The sequence below is a fragment of the Stegodyphus dumicola genome, chromosome 4 (assembly GCF_044657685.1).
Source record: "Stegodyphus dumicola isolate Sdum_Otavi_A_Nest chromosome 4, ASM4465768v1".
Lineage (NCBI taxonomy): Eukaryota > Metazoa > Arthropoda > Arachnida > Araneae > Eresidae > Stegodyphus > Stegodyphus dumicola.
The window spans coordinates 1976035-1990061 of NC_140771.1; the positions used below are offsets into that span (position 1 = coordinate 1976035).

A 14027-nucleotide genomic window follows, 5' to 3' on the forward strand; every position below is an offset into this window, starting at 1 on the left:
AATTTAAAAAGAGCGTATATTTAGAATTTCCCATGTAGTACCGCGCGCTAAAGATAAAAATGTTTTTTTTTTTCCTTACAGTGATGCCACTGCTCGCTTTGAAATCGTTGAGTTTCTTAATCGAAAACTCATAAATGCTTTAAAAAATATGAAATAGATGATAAAACAAATTCCAAATTCGGGCTTCCAGTTGCCTATATAAGTACAGTACACTTATAAAGCTATTGAAACAGCCCTGGAACCTACTTTTTAAGTGCTCTTTAAGACACTGACAGTTTGTTGCTGCGGTTAGAATTACATCTTACCATCTAACAAAACTGTCTGAAGCTATCTAACAGGTACGATACATATGGAAGGCGGGGAGACCACCAAGAAACCTTCGAACATTCAGGCTGTTTCACTTGTATCCATGGTGTTTAAACACCAAATCGCTGGTGGACGCCAAATGAGAAGCTAAGTCAAGATCAGATGCACACAAGTCAAGAAGATAGTATACAAGGTGATTCTAAATTGTTTTTACAAATTAAAAGGGGTGATAGTACTCACCTAGATGAGCAATATTTACCATAGAACATAGGGTCGCATTCCACTCTGAGAGGCAGAAAAGAGGAATATTAGAATTCCAACCTGAACGTAAACAGTGTTGTGAGAGCGAATGAACGAGACCAAAAGCTGCAACAATCACTTTAGTGAAAAAGTCACAGAGAGTGAACAAAACGGATAAAACCGAAAACTTGGCGTTCGAGTGTTATTTCGAGCTCAGACTTTGATGGCAAACATTCAAATGCACATCTTTAGTTGGCAAGGTCTCAACCTTGCAAACGATTCTAACAAGTTAATTATCTCATCAAGGGCTGAATATTATGAACTAATTCCAACTTCCGCTAAATGTCGAGATTAGCATCAAAAGTTCATGCTGTATTCCGGCTGTCAGAACTTCGTGTCCCATAGAACGGCGCTTCAAGTAGAATGAGCGCAGCACAGTTAAGTTCAGGAGGACAGGATAGAAGATGGCAAAGGAAAAAAAAATGCTACCTGGATACTTGATATCAAGGTTACACTGCTTTAAATGCGAAAACGCTTTTATGTAAACAGTCCATGGCTAGTTGCCTTTGTGGGTAAAGTACACAAGAATGACAAAAGACTCCAAGGATACTACTATTATTCTGGATGACAAAGGTCCTGCCCCAGTGCCTCTAGCTTCGTCATGACACTACGCAATTTTTTAAGCAATGAAGAGCAGCTGCTTAATCAGGAAGCTTTTGCAAGTGGCTACCTCCGCTGCAGGCAACTTAATGTGCCAGTCCTTAGTCGGGGGCACTTAGTAACTGTCTTGGACTGGAAGTCCTGGATCAGACTGGACTGAGAATGAGCCTGTTTGTCCAAAGTGTGATGGACTGACAGACAAACACCCTCATTCTCACCTTTCTGACTGTAGTTTGTGTGTCACTCTAGTGTAACCAATTAAGGCGATCTATTGCCTAAAGAAGCTATCTAATAGTTACGATACACATGGAAGGGGGGAGGAAACCACCATGAAACACCCGAGCATTCAGTCTGTTCCATTTGTATCCATGGTTTAGCCACTAGATTGCTGGTGGACGCCAAACGAGGAGTTAAGGAACAGTCAGCTTCAAACAAGTCAAGATAGTACATGTAGGATGTAAAATGTTCTTCAGAGTTTACCACGCAACGTTTCAGGATATCCTATCAAATTATACTGCTACATGATTCTTCTTTCGAATTTTGACTATGATGCACCAGAAGGGAAATTGCTTCTGTTAAAAAAGGAGCTGGATGGTCACATTGCTCATGGCGCGATGTCAAGGGCGCTTGCAAGATGCGATGATTCCATGAATGTTTTCGAACTACCTTTTATTTCATTCATTTTTCTAAACAGTATTTCACTGAACGCTCTTACTTTTACGTTGTACGGTTTAAAAAAACACATAAAAAGTTATTTGAAATTTGGCTATGAAGAAATAAATTGTAATATAGAATAGAAGAGAAACACGCCAATGTGACAATTAAATTCGCAATAACCTTGTATTTAGCGAACATATGTTAAAACAATCGATTTCGTGTGTGTGTGTGATTATGGCAAAGCCTCGAGGGCTATCTGCCTAAGGGGAGGGATGCCTTCGTGGAGGACTTTCTAAGGGAAACTGGCTCGTATACACGTTACACATGGGGAAAACCACGAAAACGCCCATGCAGCCAGCCCGTTCGCGGGATTCAAACCTGGGACCGAACTACCAGTGTTCAGCGACTTTACCGCTCGGCCGCCAATCGATTTCGAGGGCAGCTTTTCGTTCTCATGATGAGGCGGGACCTTTAGTTGCCCTCGAAATCGATTGAGTGTTTTAACATATGTACGCTAAATACAAGGTTGTTATTGCGATTTTAAATCGTAATATGTTTCAATTTTAAAATAAAAATCTGACACTTACCAGCATTTCGTCGCATTCAAGTTTCAGTTACAGATAAGCATATTCAGCTATTCTTTAATTTATCTGGAAACAAAAAACAAAAATTAAAGATAAAGAATAAAAACTGATTCAATTTGCATCAGTGTTTCCCAAATTTTTGTGTTAACCCACTTAAGCTTTTCTAAAATTCTTATGCCCGCTCAGTTAAAAACTAAAAAAAGTAATATTAACTGGAGTAAACGTAAACTAAAAATACATAGCACATTTACCCCATCGGAAAAAAATATATATATATATATATTTGACAAATTTTTTCTGGAAAACGCTTCTTCTAAAACTGAATAAAAATTGCCCATTGAATTTATATACCATTTATATATTACATAAATTTATACAATGGATAGTTTTTTTTTTTTTTTTTTTTTTTTTAAGCCGAGACTTTTACTATTTAACGGACGCTTATTTCAAATTAACCCAACAGCTCAGCATTACTGCGAAACACTGCAGAAACTGAGATTCCGTCACTAAGCATTTCGCGCCATTCAGAACAAATAGCGTGAAATACTTAAGTGCAGGCCCAGTATAACCAGTAGTTTAATTCTAAAGATTAAGAATGAAATCTTGGCTATTAACATGACAGACAGAAGCTACTTATACTGGAGGTTTTGGATGAGTCCATTTTCGAATTGCCCCCCTGTGAGGCGAGGGCACTACCTTGGGAAACACTGATTTACAGTATTTATATATATATATTATAAATTATTTAATTTGAAAATTATTTAAATTATTATTTATAAATTATTTAACATGAAAGGGAGTTCGGCTTTTTAACCGGTAAACAACAGATAGAGGTAGAGATAGATTAAACTATGAAAGTTTAAAATTCTTGGCCGTTCTTACGTTACTCTCCGCAGGAAAATACTAACGATATTCATAACTCAAAGTATGAACTTAATCTTATAGAGTAGAATAAGCCCTAATATTTTTCAATTTTGTAACTAAACGTTTATTGAACAGAATTACACAGCCATCCATTTGATAAGAAACGTGATTTCAAAGGAATCATTGGCTCTAATTTCAAATGAAAACTATTCCCCTCTGTGCTTGGAATGTTTAAAGAGCGATTTTTTTAATGAAATAAGGAATTAAAGTGTTTTAAGAATTTAAATAAGAACTGCATGTTGAATATAACTTAATTACATAATCCCATCCCTCCACCGAAACATAGATACCGATTAACTGAAGGTTCTTAACCAGTTAACCGTGATTCACGAGTATACTAGTCATGGAGAAGCGGCACGAATTTGTGTATTAACTCGTCATGCGTATAATGAAATGGAAAGATAAGTGTGTGTATGCGTGTGTGATTATGGCAAAGCCTCGAGGGCTAACTGCCTAAGGGGAGGGATGCCTTTGTGAGGACTTTCTAAGAGAACTGGCTCGTATACACGTTACACACGAGGAAAACCACGAAAACGCCCATGCAGCCAGCCCGTTCGCGGGATTCGAACCTCGGACCGAACTACCGATGTTCAGCGACTTTACTGCTTTGCCGCTGGAGGGCGAATGGAAAGATAAGAGGGAGCTTTATTTAGTAAGTACTGTATATAATGGCAACGTAATAGAAACAGAGAAAAGAAAAATAACAAAGAAACCGGAGCTAGTGATTGATTATAACAAAAAAAATGGAGTAGAGTGAATATGAGCGATGGAATTATCATAGCGTACTCCACAGCAAGAAAACGACTCAAAAAGTACTACAAAAAGATATTTCTCCATTTCTTAGACATTCTGTGACTGAAACCATTCATATTACATAAAAAAAAAATAATGGAACATTATCGCGTATCAACGTTTTGCTCAAATTTATAAAGATTAAGAAGACACTTTTGCGACGTATCCAATTGAAAAAAATCAATCAACGCAAACTCGGCCATTTAGACCTAATTAGGCGGGAATCATGTTCCGGATTATGTACCCGGAACATCAAAAAAAACAACAACCCTACGCGAAGGGGTTCGCATTGCTATAAACGTAAGATCAGGAAAGAATCGCGTTACGGGTGTTTGATTTGCAAAGTCCCATCGTGTATAGTAGCCTGTTTCGCTGAATATCGCTCCACAGCAGGAATTTAAATTCTTACTTTTATATGTATAATATTTAATTGATTGCGTTTTTAGTTTAATATGCATGCAATATATGCTTATGTTAACCAAATAAGTCAATATTAGTAATAAAATTTTCAATTTTATAAAATAAACCCATCTTTTTCATCCAATATCTTACCAGCGCAACTTACTCTATGATGGACGAATATACTCGTCATGGCTCGATTCTGGCGACACAAAACGGTGCGTACTCTTAAACGACAGTACCACAGTTAACTGGTTAACTGCGATACGTAGGCGAGAAAGAATTAGGAGGAGAATTAAGAGACGCGGTAACCGTACCAAAGAGCCGTGGTTCGAAACTCATACACGGCGTGGATGTAAATTGTCTGTCCCCTCACAGGAATCACCGATGTCCCACTTATTAGGTGCCTCTACAATAAAGTGACCACCTTTTCCGCAGTTAAAACCTTATAGTACCACTTAGTTCCGTAGTAAGTATCTTAGTACCACTTTTTTAGCAGTGGCCAAAGCCGCCGTTTGATGGAGGGAAAAAAAGGTTCTTAACCGCAAATGAAAGGTAACATACAAAAAAGAAGACGAAATGAATTAAAACGAATCTATTTCTAGTCGCGATAATCTTTTTAAGCAAAACAATTAATGGAAAGCACACTATCAAATTCCCAAATTTAAATATCTCCAAATGTACGGGCTAATCAAGGACAAGGAGAAGAGGTAAAGTACACAACCAGGGCCGTTCCTAGGTCCTTGGCTACTCGCGTACTTTCCTAAGATTGCGTCTCCAGATTAAAAAAAAAAATAAAAAAAAAAAATAAAAAAAATGTTGACAAATGTTAGTTCTAAGAATTTTTTATTTTGATGGTATAAAAATTTTAATGTCGTTTAAAATTTTGTAAAAAGTCAATAAATAAAGACAATAAATTTGTCAAAAGACATTAAGAATTTACTATCCTTTCATCGTACAACAACATCCTGATTCGCCGGTTCATATCACGTGACCCCAAGTGATCTCATCTCACGTAAACTACGCTACAAAAATTTAATTCTCTCAGTAATTATCTACATTAATTTCAAGTTAAATCATCATTCGGAATACAAGTTTAAATGCAAGAATTATTTCAATTCGTACGAATAACTTCCTCGGAAATTGTGTAAAACCGCAGTGCTTTACTTCGCCAGTGCAGTCTTATTGGAATGGATGAATTTAACCCTTGACTTTACCTTTTCGATATTTTCGCCTTCGGGTGAGCGGTGTGATTGCATCCTGATTGACTTCATTACAGCGAATGGCATTAGGACATAAAACTGAACTATCTGGTAAAAATTCTATGTAATTGTATACCAGTATTGAAAGAAACAATCAATCTGATAAGAAATGGCTGCGACTCGTTTCGAAAATGAGGCGTAAAAGGTTACCAGGGAGGATATTCCGTTTGGCATCGGTTGTACCATTACTGGCGACTTTATCGCCTGCGCCGGCAAAACGGGAAAAGTATCCAAGACTTTTATTTCACATTTACTAAGTACATGCATATAACAAATTGCATAAAAAGTACTTGCATATGACAAGTTCTTACAATGAATTTAATGAATTTAAAATACTTTTGATATCGCGAGAGTCCGGCCGCACCTGATTTTAGCCTCCCGCGCTGCAACCCTGCTAGGAAAGGCCCGCTGCAAAACAATATTAAATCCTTAATTATAAAATTGAGCTTTGGCTGTTGTCATTTCTTTTTCCAATTGTCGTTAAACTTGACTCATGTAAGACAAAATGATGAGGTACATAAAAACTTTTACATTCCAGTTTACAATCTACTGATGAAATTACTTCCGTTTGGCTAAGAGTCAGCATTCTTCATGGACTTCCTGAACTGATTATACACTTTTAGCAATAAGGAAAGTCTTTTCTCCAAATAAAGAAAATCTATGAAAAGCCATTTCTTGCAAGTTACCCAAAAGTTTCCTTTTAGGTTTGAAAGGAAGTTCAAACGAACCGAGTTATCTTCCAAATTCATCACGGGTTCGCATACACTGTAAAAAAAAATCTGTAAAGTTACTAATAAAATGCGAATTTTGAAAATGAACCTGACATAACCTTTCTTCTGTAGTAAGAGGATCTGACTGTGGGACACTCTCCAGTTTCCAAAATGACTTAACTAATTCTTCAGCATTTTACCAATATCGTGGTTTACTGACACCGAATTACTCTGTTTAAGGATCTCAAAAGCTGTTGCCCCTGCAATAATCCAACCCACTTTTGAACTCACGGCAAGATAAATTTTCACCATGTTTAATAGTGTTTCTGTTTATTAAAGTTAAAAACCAATTTACCTCTAATAAAATGTCAACTTTGCTTGATTTATAAAATAATGGATCAACTAAAGCCAAATCCGTAAAATTACTACCAATATTTTCAGGTAAAGATATAAAAGGAAGATTGCCACTAATATTTCCTATCAAGAAAGCAGTATTGAAATTTTAAAGTCACCGTTACAGTGGGTAGTAAACAATAAATGAACTTCTCCGTGACTCACAGTGTTCAAAATGCCTAGACATGAAACTGAAATTAAGCTGTCTTTCACGTTGTAACCCCTGATCTTTCTGCACACTCTCTAGTAATGAATGACCTTTTTTTACTTACTTTTTACCCTTAGGCACTACACGGAAAGGGAGGGATGCCCCGTGGTGGTCTTTTTAAGGGAAACTGACTCGTATCCACGTTACACATGGGGAAAACCACGAAAATGCCCACGCAGCCAGCCCGTTCGCCGGGTGAACCCGGACCAAACTACCAGTGTTCAGCAGCTTTTACCGCTCGGCCGCTAACGGGGAACAAATAACCTTTGACTCCGAGTATCGAAAAAAACCTCCATTTTACTATCGCTTTGCATTCTGAACTTAAATCACTGCCGAACAGAATAAAATCTGACTATGCTTAAAGTTCGATTCTTTCGACTCTGTAGTTCGATCTGACCGCTAGTGACTTTTAGGAATAAACGTGTTAGCTTGTTTGGAAGGAAAAGATTTGTACTGTGGTTTGTTTAAGCTCTCTTTAAGTACGATATTATGATAAGATTTATCACACGTTTACATTTATATACACTTTTACAATTTTTAACCATATGCGGTTTTGAAAGACAACTGAAAGGCAAATTATAACCTTTTACATGCTGGAAAGAATTTTGCGCACTTCAGTAAACTGTGATCTTCTTGACAGTAGATAAATTTAGCGTTTGCCCTAAACATATTTACTTTGTTAATATTCTTGTATCCCTTTCCTGCCGGTATTTTCCTTAGAAAGTCCTCCACGAAGGCATTCCTCCCCTTAGGAAGATAGCCCTAGTGTGCTCTGCCATAATTAAATACACACACATCCTCCAGCTTTTTAGATTCCTCGTAACAGCTTCTTACCATGGAGGTAGGAAGTAAGACCTCCATGCTTACCTCCATGCTTCTTACCACGGGTGGAACTGAAGTTAGCTCAATGTTCCAAAGAGGCGGTATACTTGGCCATTTCTCGCTCACTTTTCTCCTTCACTGCAAGCTTTCCCGCCAGTCTGATACTTTCGTCGGTATACTGGCATACAGCAGGAGATATTTTCCCCTGCATTTACCAGTACCTTAGAGATTCCCGTTTAGGACCTGACCTTTGCGAAATCCGTAATTAAATACATCCTCTAGATGAGGTGAATTTGTCGGTGAAGAAGTTATTAACAAAATGCGCAGAAAACTACGTTCCATATGATGCAGACGAGAGTCTTTCAGAGTCGTAAATTTGAAGAAACACAATTTTATAGAGAACGTTGTCAGTGTACAGAAGTACTGTGTTGTCAGTGGTTATCGTGGTCACATGGGTTTGAGTGTACCGGCCACAAACTTTCAGTACTTCTTTGTAACCGTACATAACAGAAAATTTCCTGACGCAACATAAATCATAATATATGTATATTTATAAATGCATATCTTTACGACTCTAGTGATAAAAAGTTCTGCAAATGAGGTAATAAATATTTCATGGTCAAATGTGAATGAAATTTTACGCTAGATGTGCTTTTATTTTTCAGAATAAATGCATATGTTTTGCAATAAGATTTCACTTCCTGTTATATAATTATTCCTCTAGTTTCAGTAATTTCTATTCTTACTGCAAGTAACGAGTTGAAAATCTGATAAAACATAATGATAATATCATTTGTCAGATTTAAATTTCGTAATTGAATAAGTTATGCAACAGATTCAGCACGCTATTTGTCTATAAATTCCAAGGTTGCTAATTATATTTCTGGCCTTGACAAAAGTAAGTGTTGCTAGGCGACTGCAGACGATTCCAATCGAAAGTTTGATATTTTTAACCATAACTTCTTCAGCATATTTTGCCATTTTAACGTGATTTGTGTTGTTTACAGTAAATTTAAAAATTCATCTCGGGCAAAAAATGGAATTGACTCGAACATTTTCGTTCGATTATTTTTCATAACAAGAGTAATTCGATGAGCTTAATTCTTTACACAGCGATAAAGAACCATCCTACAGCATTGTAAACAAACTGGTATAACGAATTCAGTCGTGGTCGACGTTCGCTCCAGAACGAATTTCGTGGAGGTCGTCCAAAATCGGTTGTTGTGCCAGAAAATATGGATGCTGTGCGGGAATTGATAAAGCAAGATCGTCATGTCACTTACCGTGAGATTGAGGCATCTTTGGGCCACTTCTCAGTATTCTTCTTGGTATGACAAGCATCAATAAGATATTACATAAACGTAAAAAAGATATGTTCGAGTTGGATCCACATAATCTGACAAACGCTCAAAAGAAGGCTCGTGTCGATTGGTGGAAAGAAATGTTGGAAAAATGCGTCCAGGCTGCATCAAAAGCTGCGTATAACATCTACACAGGTTACGAATGCACATAAGCCTGAAACAAAATAGCAGTCGACTACATGGATCTTTCAAAATGAGCCAAATCCAACCAAAGTTGTTCTCGGAAGAACAAATCGAAACAACCGGTTGGATGTTTCTTCAGCATTACCGGTCACGTGGCAACAGTGGAATTAGAGCAACGTAGGAGGGTCGTTTCCGAATGGTACATGACCATGGTACAGTCGACTACATGGATCTTTCAAAATGAGCCAAATCCAACCAAAGTTGTTCTCGGAAGAACAAATCGAAACAACCGGTTGGATGTTTCTTCAGCATTACCGGTCACGTGGCAACAGTGGAATTAGAGCAACGTAGGAGGGTCGTTTCCGAATGGTACATGACCATGGTACAGTCGACTATATGGGTCTTTCAAGATGAGCCAAATCCAACCAAAGTTGTTCTCCGAAGAAGCACATCGAAAGAACCGGTTGCCTGTTTCTTCAGCATTACCTGTCACGTGGCAACAGTGAAGTTAGAGCAACGCAGGAGGGTCGTTTCCGAATGGTACATGATCATGTACCATCATTCTTCATCATGACAAAGCGGGCTCTCGCACATCAACTCAAACAAAGGAATTTTTGACGGAGCAAAAGATCAAATTGTTGGGTCATCCGGCTTACAGCCCTGATTTGGCCCCCAATTACTTTTTTGTTCCCGCACATCAAAAATAAATTAGATGGTTAGCGATTTGCGACACCAGAAGAAGCGGTTGATGCATTCAAGACGGATGTTTTGGCGTTACCTCAATCGGAGTGCAAAAGGTGCTTCGAAAATTGGTTCAAAAGCATGCAAAAGTATACTGATCTTCATGCAGAATAGATTGAAAAACAATAAAACTAATTTCGATGATAAACATTTGTTTTATTGTTATTATGCCAGATATATAAATAGCAACCCACGTAATGAACAGTTTTTCATTGAAAGATTGAAAATTATTTTTTCTAACGTGATTTTTACTATCGTTATTTTTATTATTTTCATACTGAAAAATCCAAAGAGTTTAGAGAGGGAGAATTTAAAAAAAGTAAAGTAAAAAAAAAAAAATAAATAAATAAATAAATAAATATTAAACAACGAAAAAAATGGTCTATCCTTTGTGCTTTTAACATAAAGAAAAAGAGACATTACTACAAGTATTAGTTTAAAACAGGAAAAGTAAAGAGAAACGCGCTTACTTTCACTATCCCCCCCTTTCCAAAGGCAAGAATCGAGTTTTTTAAAACAAAAACCAATTAACGCGAGCGACGAAGTCAGAACGTGAACTGCCAGCGCCATCTATTGCTAGTCCATGGTATTACGTGACGAATAACTGAGAACGTTAAGCGACAATTAACGATAACTGACTAATCATTTGGATTGCACTTCATTGAAGCTTAAAACATAAATCGTTAATAACTGGCACTATTGCATGAATTAAAAAAACACATTTTTTAATAAAGAATACGTTACGTATTAGCATTTTAAGCATTTAATGAAATATTTATGTTACGGAAAATGCAATATATATCTGAAGTATCCATTGGATTTTATTTCTCTTAATTCTTTCAGAATCGGCCCAAAGATGAAATAACTTTATTATTTGGCTGGTAATTATTCAGATTTACATACCTATAGGTTCATTTCAAATTAATTTAACCTCTTCTTAAAAAATCTAGCTCACATATTATTTGTTCTGTTTTTGTTATTGCTAATGCTTATTTGTGTGATATACAGTGAGCCCAAGCGCACGAAAATCCCCGTGGCAAGGGGCGCAAATTTACGCCTGTCTTTTGCAACAGCCTTGAGCACCTTGTGACAGTGCGATTTAGCTCAGTTCCGCCCCCCCCAATTCTGATGAAGAGCACCTCGGGAGGGGGAGAGGCAGATCCGATGGCCTCCCATCTCTCTTCCCCTATCACCAACCTCTCGAGAGGACTTTAGGCTCACCGTATAGTTAGAGCTCACCCCATGCCTCATGCCGCACGGACCCATGCCGCACGGACAATATACATTTACAAATATCTTTGCCTTCGCCGTTATTCGAACAAGGCCCTTCGACACGGTAATCAGCGCCGCTAACTACTATACGGATTGGCCGGCCATGTTACTTAAATAGCGCAAGAAATAAAACCATGTAATTAAACAAACAACAGGTTGATTTTATTCATCATAGGCAACTGATCCAGTTAACTACCATTCGGAATATCTGGAGCGTGAATTTTAGGATTTTAGGAAGATTCATAAAGATAACCTTTTTAAGATATTGGAGCTGCGCGTTTTGAAGTCACAGTATTCTTATGAAAGTATACTGAGTTTTACAATGATAAAAAACTGGTACACGTTGGAAAAACATCTTGTTTATATAACGAATATTATTTTCTGGAAGACTTTTTTTATTTTTTATTTTTTCAAAAACGAAATTTTTTAGGATAGCATTATCATATTCATTTTCTCAAGCCATACATTTATTTAAAACAAAAACTTCTAACCGCCAATATTTTATTTAGCACTAAAAAATTTCGGGATTTTTAAATCCTAATGGAAACACTTTTTTGTGACTTTAGTAAGGACAAATTTATTTCAATAACCAAAAATTTCTTCAAAAACTTTCCTTTGTTTAAGAGCTAAAAACGTTTCTTCATTATTCGGATTACAAATATCCGGAATTGGAATTACCTGAAGCGATTGCTTCTCTTTCTAGCTGGGAGTAAATTTATTTGCACGTTTATTTTTTTCCTTTAATTTATAATAGATAGAGATAATTCCTTTAATTTATAACAGATAAAGAGATAAGAGATAATTGTACTGCATACTTTTAAAACACGGCACATATTTTTTCAGAAGTAATTAAATTAGCTGAGATCAATATGTAAGACATGCACACTGTTCAGTATTTCAGTATTTTATTAATTATTACGTGCAAAAATATTATCTCCGGTTAATTTTTTAACATATGTATATTGAGTTAAACGTTTCGTTTTACAAAATAAAAAAGTTTGATTTAGTTTTAGCGCAGTAAAAACAAGTTTCGGGGAGAGGAAGTTTGCCTGTAGCTTTAAGGGCTATGTTTATTTATCAAAAAACCGTGCCTGCATATTTTTTCCCTCAAGCAAAGAAATAAATACGCACTCCTCCATACGTCGAAAGGTGTCTGGCTATTTTGGAAATTAATACTCGTGAATCATTTTTAAAAGGCCCACCAGCGGCCGAGCGGTAAAGTCGCTGAACACTGGTAGTTCGGTCCGAGGTTCGAATCCCGCGAACGGGCTGGCTGCATGGGTGTTTTCGTGGTTTTTCCCATCTGTAACGTGTATACGAGCCAGTTTCCCTTAGAAAGTCCTCCACGAAGGCATCCCTCCCCTTAGGCAGATAGCTCTCGTGTGCTTTGCCATAATTAAATACATCATTTTTAAAAGATCTAATCTTGTAGCTGCTCAAAGCGTCAGGAATTTTTGAAATAGCACTGCATTTTAAACTGCATATTAGTTACTGAATTCCTAAAGCATTTACATCATTCACGTATCTTTGAACTACCAAGATCCAATGACATTAATTGTTCGCCAATTAAAAACCTGAAATCGAAAAAAAAAAAAAATTCGTTTAACTCCCCCCATTTCATTTGTGAAATTAAAATATCTAATATATCTTTCATTACTAATATGTAAAAAGAATCTAAAAAATTAACTTTTCTTATCAATTGATTCCTGACAGTCTGATTTATTATCCGTTTTTGTTTAAATTCTGTTGACATATTTATCTCTAAAATTAAAATTTTCACATTTCTCAAGATCATGACCAGAGATATTTTCGCTCAGCTATTGTAATGAAAGTTGTAATTCTACTATTAAGTATAAAACGCTCTAAGCTTCTGATTTCGTCAGACGAAATTAATAGCTCTAAGCTATTAATTTCGTCTGGGCATTTTTCGATGAAAAAATATCGGTTCACTTTTCAAACTGTTGCCACTAAATATTACAGCCCTGGATCATATTTGAAGAAATAAAATAATGAAGAATGTCCATAAATGTATGGCTTCTTGCATTGTGATAAAACGACGGTACCTAGAGCCATTCAATTTTGAATAACGTACGTTTCCACCCGAAACGTACGTTACATACATAAGATAACATACATAAGAGTTAAGTTAGGTTATTTAATTACGGCAAAGCCTCAAGGGCTATCTGTCTAAGGGAAGGGATGCCTTCGTGGAGGACTTTCTAAAGGAAATTGGCTCGTATACAAGTTACACATGAGGAAAACTACGAAAACACCAATGCAGCCAGCCAGTTCGCGGGATTCAAACCTCGGACCGAACTATCAGTGTTCAGCGACTTTACCGCTCGGCCGCTGGTGAGCCTAACATACATAAACAGAAATATGCTTCAAAATGTTGCTATTTTCATCCCACTCCAATGATTTACCATTTGATGCTATATCTTTTATTAATTAATGTACATATAATTCAGATATAAAAAATTATAGGTCCTCTGCACAGCTTCAAAAAATATTAACATACTTGAATTTGTAGAAGCGGCAGTTCTGCATATTAAACTATAAGCTGAACAGGAGGT

General features: G+C 36.7%; 1 protein-coding gene across 5 annotated transcripts in view; it reads right to left on the reverse strand.

Annotated features, from left to right (window-relative positions):
* The window catches only part of LOC118202925 (zinc finger MIZ domain-containing protein 1-like), a 1176934-nt gene that overhangs the window by 951058 nt on the left and 211849 nt on the right, over positions 1-14027 (reverse strand). For all 5 annotated transcript variants that reach the window (XM_085814453.1, XM_085814451.1, XM_085814450.1 and 2 more), the window contains one exon: positions 2451-2513. The gene's annotated coding sequence lies outside the window, so the exon portion shown is untranslated. The remainder of the gene's footprint in view (positions 1-2450; positions 2514-14027) is intronic.